The following is a 7,947-nucleotide window of genomic DNA, read 5'->3' on the forward strand; positions in this document are numbered from 1 at the left end:
TCCCTATCGTGCGACTTTTTCAACCTGCTTTTGGAGAAAATAGTTCGAGCCGCAGAACTAAATAGAGAAGGTACCATCTTCTATAAGAGTGTACAGCTGTTGGCGTATGCCGATGATATTGATATCCTCGGCCTCAACACCCGCGCCGTTAGTTCTGCTTTCTCCAGACTGGACAAGGAAGCAAAGCAAATGGGTCTGGCAGTGAACGAGGGCAAGACGAAATATCCCAAACAAACAGTCGTCGCACTCGCGACTTCGCTCTCACCTCACTTTTGACAGTCATAACTTTGAAGTCGTAGATAATTTCGTGTATCTTGGAAGCAGTATAAACACCACCAACCATGGCAGCTTGGAAATCCATAGCAGGATAACTCTTGCCAACAGATGCTTTAGTTTAGCATCGTAATGTTTATTTCATCTGAGCCAATGGATTTTGACGAGTTTTCTTTGTTGATAACACTCTGAACCTCCTCATCGATAAAAGTAAGTGGTACACAGTCTTTTGGCATTTTGCCCAGTCGTCTGGTAACATATCCTTTGGCCTTGTCTCGCGAAGAGTGCAATGTGAATGGCCTGCTTCAATAGCTCGCGCACTTGTTCGGGTCCGAAGAGGCATGGCCATCGATTTGAATTTCAAATCAGTCATCATATCTCTTCAGGTTAGACAAAGCCGTGACAGTAGTTCAAAGCTTGCTAACTCTGCTGGAAAGGTTACAAGACTTCAGGTGTTTCATCCATTTTGCCCGCTTTAATTGATTTATCATTTGCCGAATCCCCAAATTGAGATATCTTTTTCGGGGACCACTGGGATCAAAATAGCGTAAAGTGTCGCGCTCATTAGCTAAAATAGCTACTACGGCAGAGAAATTTGGGGATTTTCCCTAGAAGGTCTTAAGGTGGTTTCATCCATTGCATGCATTGCACCTAACCGAGGTGAAGTTTAGATAGACTCTTTCAGCGGAAAACTTTCTTTGGGTCCGGTTCGGACTACAGGATGTGTCCAGAAAGTAATAGGACTGATTTTCTTCCGCCGCGACTGTACTTCGGAGCGTGTGCGCACCGACTGGATTCGGTAGAGTGTGTTCATAGCTAACGATCGAGCGGCGGGTCAGTTGTCTCCGTGCACCTTTAGAATCAGGACAAACATTTTCGCGCGACGTGTTTCTGTCAGGGTCAGAAGTACGCAATTAAATTCGATATGAAATTCGGTAAATCTGCGGCAGAGGTGATTATGTGATCAAGCAGGCTTACCCAGATGTTGCTTTAGCAAGAAGTGGTGTGTTGGTGGCACCAGGCCAACAATGTGACTCGTGTGCGCAAAGTTTTGAACTCAGACCGTCAACTAAGAATTCGTTTAATTGCCCCTATGTTAAACTTATCAAAATCTGTTGTTCATGACATTGTGACTGAGCACTTGACGATGCGCAAGGCGTCCCTGAAGATAACCCGAAAAAGTTCTCACTGGCGACCAGAATTTTGGCGAGTGGAAGTGTGACAAGAAAATTTGAACATGTGTGAAAGTGACCTCCAAATTTTTGAATAACGTATTCGCAGGTGACGAGTCATGGATCTTTTTATTTGCTTGACTGAAAATGCCGAGACGAAAGAGGGTATCCAAGCAGCGCGACCTCGGCACTCAAGGATATTCCGGAGAATGCCTTCCGCGACAATGCCTGGAAATGGCGTTGGCAGCAACAAAGGGAACCTGTCTTGAAAGTTTTTAAGGAAATGTTTTTAAATCGACTCAGTCCGGTATATCAACACGAATCAGGGGATGTGGACTACTATTGCAGTTAAGAGTTGCTCCAGATTCCGGGTTCTAACGGGGTTAGATCGTCCCAAAAACAGCCTTTTGTCGGATAAAATCCGGTTCAATTCCGGTAGCGTAAAGCCAGCTGTCGTGGAAATTATTCCGTCAGAGAGCTTGGTTATGATATTGAGGCTTTTGGAATCCAAGTCAACCAAGGAGAGCTCCCATTACTACAGTTGCAAATGCAAGTTCTCAATTTAATAACAAACCGCTTAGCTAGCACTCAAAGAAGTATTTTTTCTGGGACATATCAGAGGCCACCTGACAAACTTTATTACTGAAAATGGTTCTGAAACAATTGCGCAAAAACAATGTAGTTGCGCTTGCTGTTGGATTCTCTGGAATAGCTACAACCTTGCTGAGTTGTGGTAGAACCGCACACTCAGTATTCAAGCTGTCGCCGAAACCTAGAAGTGAAGAAACGCCAATTTGCAGTATCAGCAAAAGTATAGCACCGTGACTCTACTACAATAGTAGTCGTCTTGCTGACGGGTGATTTCCGACAGACGGCAGAGGATATGAACACATACCACAAGGCTTCGTCGTTGTGGGCTAAGGTAGATCGGTTACTTACTCTTTCAGTTCAAAAGCCTAAAATTTCATATAAAGGTAGCTTTTTCTATCAAAATAAATAAAAGTCAAGGAAAAATTCTAAACGTAGTCGTCGTTCACATTATCATCAAATTTTGTAACATGATCTTTCTTATGCTTACATTTAAAATATTTTGCTTCTGAAAATGAGAACAGTCATTAGTTCATTAATAAACAATTTATATCCTCTAATAAACCGTGGAGTATTGACTCATGTTTAGAAGTACACGCAAGGGAGGAAAGTTCTCTGATTACCATTCACTTGGGAGTGGCTAGAACCGATTCTTTCAGATATGGCTCAAACAGCTCATGACTTCCAGTCCTAGACCAAGTATCCTTTGGGTAGCCAAAGAACATCCGTTTGAAGGTGAGCTGAAGTGAGAAGGCGAAACATCCCCTCCACAGGGTTGTGCGCTGAGTTTGGGAACCGACACATAGAAAACAATACCTTTGAAAACTAATCGACAGACTCAGATGAGAGATCCCTCTTTTGATTACGATTTGAGGGTATGCACCTTGAATGTACGGTCCCGTAATTGAAAAGGTGCCGCTGCCCAGGTGGTTGATTTCCTCGTGAAAATAAAGGCCGACATCACCGCCGTCGAGTAAGGCTCCAGCTTTGAAAGTATTCGACGGAGGAGCAGAGGAAGAGGAAGACCTCCACTCCGTTGGAAAGACCAGGTGAAGAAGGACCTGGCTTCGCTTGGAATCTCCAATTGGCGCCAATTTGCGAAAAGAAGAAACGACTGGCGCGCTGTTGCTAATTCGGCTGTAACCGCGTAAGCAGTTTCCACGCCAGTAAAGAAGAAAAAGAAGATATAGGAATATGAGAAGAATGTAAACAGTACTGTTATACGGGGAGTGAGCGGGTTATTTTCCGATTTCGGCCATTTTCCCACTGTTCGTAGAAGTTCTTATAGTATTTGCCCTGAGAAAATTATGTTGTTGAAGCTTCAACAGTTATGTTTGTACATTAAACTTATTAAAGAACGGGACCACGCCCACTTTTTTAAAAAAAATTTTGTGCACAAGTGCCCCTTTGTTACTGTGATCCCCTGTACCAAATTACAGTTTTATATCTTAATGAGACGGACGAACAAAAGTATAAAAACGGATTGAATTGGTTCAATAGTTAACTTATACCTAGTATAAAGATAATGCCCAATATATCTTATATAATGGTTTTCAACTTTCCACCTGGCTTCAAACCATTTAAATTGATCAAAATGTAATAATAGGTTGTCAAAAAAGTCTTGCGGTATTTTTATTGAATTTTTTTTTATTGAAATTGAAATGAATTTTTTATGACTCATGCCCAGCTCTTGACCGATGCTACGGCTGCTACTATGCCGGTCTCTTTCGACCAATTCAGCGATTTTATCGCAATTTTCGACGGCAGGCCTTCCGGAGCGTGGCACATCTTCGACCACCTCTACACCAGAACGAAAACGTTGAAACCATCGTTGTGCGGTGGAAATGGAAACTGTATCGGGTCCATAAACTGCACAAATTTTATGGGCGACTTGAGATGCATTTTTGCCTTTATCGTAGTAGTACTGTAAAATATGCCGTACTTCTCTTTATTTTTCTCCATGTTTGCGACGCTATAACTCACGAACGACTTTAAAGAAACGACAATCAATCAAACACGTGTTAGCGCGTGAAATGAGCTTTCCAAAAAGGTATAGCATGACTCGATGCGATGAATAAAACTAGAACTACGCGCTTTCAGGGCCAACTAGCGAAAATCCCGCAAGACTTTTTTGACAACATCTTATTTTATTGCAACTAAGTGGAAACGTTTTCCTAAAAGTTATAAAGTTATGATAATGGTTTGATACTTAATACGAAAGAAAATGGTCTTGGTCTAAACCTCATATCCCCAATATAATGATTTCCGATCGTTTGGTTGACGTGTTTCACATCAACTAAATTTATTACATTTCAGCTCTTCAGTTGAGTTTATGACACAAATGTCCCATCTTGGGCTGATATTGGCATAATTTTCAATGACGAGCAGTAAAATATAGTAATAAAACTGAGTCTATGACCTTTAAACTTAGTCAATACTCATTACACCAAATTTGACTGTAATTCATCCACGATTTTGTCGAATAATGCATGTTGAACCCGTTCACTGCATTTTTTGATATTGCCAACACCTGAAGGTATTTAGCCGGCGTTGATCTTTGCCAGTTTCAAGAATATAAAATACCCGAACTTAGCCTTCCTTACTCGTTTATGTTATATGGTTTAGTAATAACATGACGAAAAGAAAAAAATATATGATTATAATTGCACATATTAAAGCACTGAAATAAGAGAGAAAAATAAAGGGTAAGGAGGTGTTTCTATTTGAATTAAAACACATAATTTCTGGGTGGAATATAACGCATGTAGAATTAAGATATTTATGTGATGAATTGCAAATTTACTGAAGTAATACTCAAAGCTGCATACGTAATTTGAACGGTATAAACTTGAAATTGGGTGCTTTACTCCGATAGTTTGCGTATACACAAGTAAGTTGTTTATGAATTACAACCGACATTAAATTGTTTACACAGTTTCTTATATGTTTTTAACGTTTCACCTTTTGTTGGCAAAGAAAACTAAGTAGCTGAAAGTACTTAATACTACATTTTATAATACTTGCAATATATCTAAGTGGTTTTACATTTGGTGTATATTACGGATTTTCACACAAAAAAGTATTTCTTTGCTCTTCATACATAAGTATGTATATGCATAAATATGTACATGGTATACTTACGTATATTATATATTTAATATCAGCTTTAGGTTTATAGAATGCTTAATATCTAAAATCACATATATAAAATAAGATATTAACCTTACATATTCATTTTAAGCAAATAACGAATTTAATAACCCCTCATTAAAGGAGATATAAGCAAATTAGGCATTTACCCTTTCACTTTCACTTTAAATATAATTTCTTATAAATAAGTATCTGCATATATTTGTAAGTATGTATATCCTTTAAAAAATCTAGCCCTTTTCTGAAAACTAACAATATTGTGTCAAAATATGTATACGACTAGGTTAATGTACAGGTTAATATTCACCTAATCGTATACATACTTTTGGTAAATATATATTGATAAAATAATACGAAGTATCATAGAAAAAACCGCTAAATGTTATTATATAATATATATGCGTTGTAAAGCATCTGTTAGCGCAAAAATATTTGTAATAAATTAGTGATAACTTATAAGCACTCACTAATACAGTTTTGTATAGAGACACTTAGAAAAACGGGTTTTATACTATTACTGCGGTGTTATCCACTAAATTTATTTATAATTATATATATATATATATGTATATATATATATATATATATATATACATAGGTTTATTATACTTTGCACATGATTTCATTATTTCAATTGACTTTTTCTGTATTTGAACTAGTTTTGACATGAATACTAACTTTTTAAACTTCATTAATTTTTTTGGGCACTACTCTTAAGCACTATTCCAATAACTTGACCGTAAGACTAACGTCTTAGACTGCACTTTATTTATGTATATAAACTATAAGTGTTGCAGACCTCATGACGTTTTCGATGCACCCTCAATTACTAATGAAGAAGTTTGATGAGTACGCCATTCAGCTCATCAATTACATTTAAACCTGAAATACAACGTTTTTAAGATATGAGCATGGAAAGACGCATGCATGTAGGTTTGAAAATATTTTAATGGAGAGGCATCCTAAATCATATTGATTGAAATTTTGTGAAAATATTTCGCAAGTATTGTAAATCGGGCTTGACTGGGCACGTAGTTTTAATTGCATACTATTGAAATACTACATATATATGCACTAGAACAATGATTTTGTTTTTACTACCCATTGAGGGGATTTTAGCAGTTATGTTTACGTCATAAATATCTGCGTCAATGGTTACATACATTTATAACAGATAATAAACGCAAACCATATGACGTCTCAATTCAAGGCATGCGCAAAGTAAACGAGAAGTTTTCAATGATGCTTTTTGATAAATTAATGTAGCTATTTAAACAAATGTTTATCAGTGTTTAGCGAAAAGTGACTGTGTTGGTCAACATAAATAAAAGTAAACCATTCGCAGTCTACGAATTTGTTTATTACTATAAATGTTACTAAATGTAAAAAAATCACTTATCCCATTGTCTTTAAATGTCCTATTTCACCGAAAGCTTTACGAATTTAATTTTTGAACAAAACGTATTTTTCCTAAAGTTGCAATTGTGATTTCTTGTTATTCATTGACAGAAAAAATTGGTTGAAAACAAATTCATAAATTTATTTGACTTTTCTATCTGTCCTAATCTTCTCCCTGAATCTCTAAGCACGTCAATATTATGCACGGACAAAATCGGCTTATTGCATTGATTGATAAAATAACTATCTCAAGCAGAGAACGTGAAGTATAGGGAAGGTGCAGGTTCGACTGCGAACATTTGTTAGATTCAATGTGAGGAATTCGCCGCATTTGTTAACATTACAGGTCGGAATTCGCTTCATAATTTTAACTTTTTTTACAATTCTCTCACATTTTCTAACCGAGAATATGAAGAGACAGAAATATATGTACTATTTACGGCATATGATGACATGGCCTATATGCCGGAGCAGAGAATATGAAGAGACAGAAATACACTCCCAGCGAAGAATTTCGTTTTGCTTTTCGTTTATATTTTATTTAATTTTGAACAGCGAAATTGCGTACAAAACACACCTCTCACACAGAGAACATAAATAAATTTTTTATGTTCTTGTCTCACATGCCCAAGAATACAAAGAGACATAAATATATGTATGCATGCTCCTTATGATGCTCCCAACAACAGCATTGCGATATTTTCATCCAATGTATGCAAATATGATTGCTTTTGCGTTTTGCAGTCGGCAATTCAATATTGACAAGTAAACATAATTATGATATGAGTATAATTTTGTATGAATGTATGCATAGTAATACTTAGTCAATTTGGATTTAATAATTTTATTTGATTTTTACATAATATACTATACTAATAAATATTTTTGTATTATATTATATTATATTTCCTACTAATAGAAATTAAATATCGAGTGATTTTTTAAGAGCTTGATAACTTTTTTTTAAAAAAAAACGCATAAAATTTGCAAAATCTCATCGGTTCTTTATTTGAAACGTTAGATTGGTTCATGACATTTACTTTTTGAAGATAATTTCATTTAAATGTTGACCGCGGCTGCGTCTTAGGTGGTCCATTCGGAAAGTCCAATTTTGGGCAACTTTTTCGAGCATTTCGGCCGGAATAGCCCGAATTTCTTCGGAAATGTTGTCTTCCAAAGCTGGAATAGTTGCTGGCTTATTTCTGTAGACTTTAGACTTGACGTAGCCCCACAAAAAATAGTCTAAAGGCGTTAAATCGCATGATCTTGGTGGCCAACTTACGGGTCCATTTCTTGAGATGAATTGTTCTTCGAAGTTTTCCCTCAAAATGGCCATAGAATCGCGAGCTGTGTGGCATGTAGCGCC

General features: G+C 36.8%; 1 long non-coding RNA gene across 1 annotated transcript; it reads right to left on the reverse strand.

Annotated features, from left to right (window-relative positions):
- Positions 1-5,260: 5,260 nt before the first annotated feature.
- On the reverse strand, positions 5,261-6,296 carry LOC120781631. Its single transcript, XR_005706111.1, has 2 exons — positions 5,862-6,296; positions 5,261-5,431 (listed from the first exon to the last, which is right to left on the reverse strand). It is a non-coding gene; the product is annotated as an uncharacterized LOC120781631 (long non-coding RNA).
- Between the last annotated feature and the right edge of the window lie 1,651 nt (positions 6,297-7,947).

The sequence above is a fragment of the Bactrocera tryoni genome, unplaced genomic scaffold (genome assembly GCF_016617805.1).
Source record: "Bactrocera tryoni isolate S06 unplaced genomic scaffold, CSIRO_BtryS06_freeze2 scaffold_7, whole genome shotgun sequence".
NCBI classification, from domain to species: domain Eukaryota; kingdom Metazoa; phylum Arthropoda; class Insecta; order Diptera; family Tephritidae; genus Bactrocera; species Bactrocera tryoni.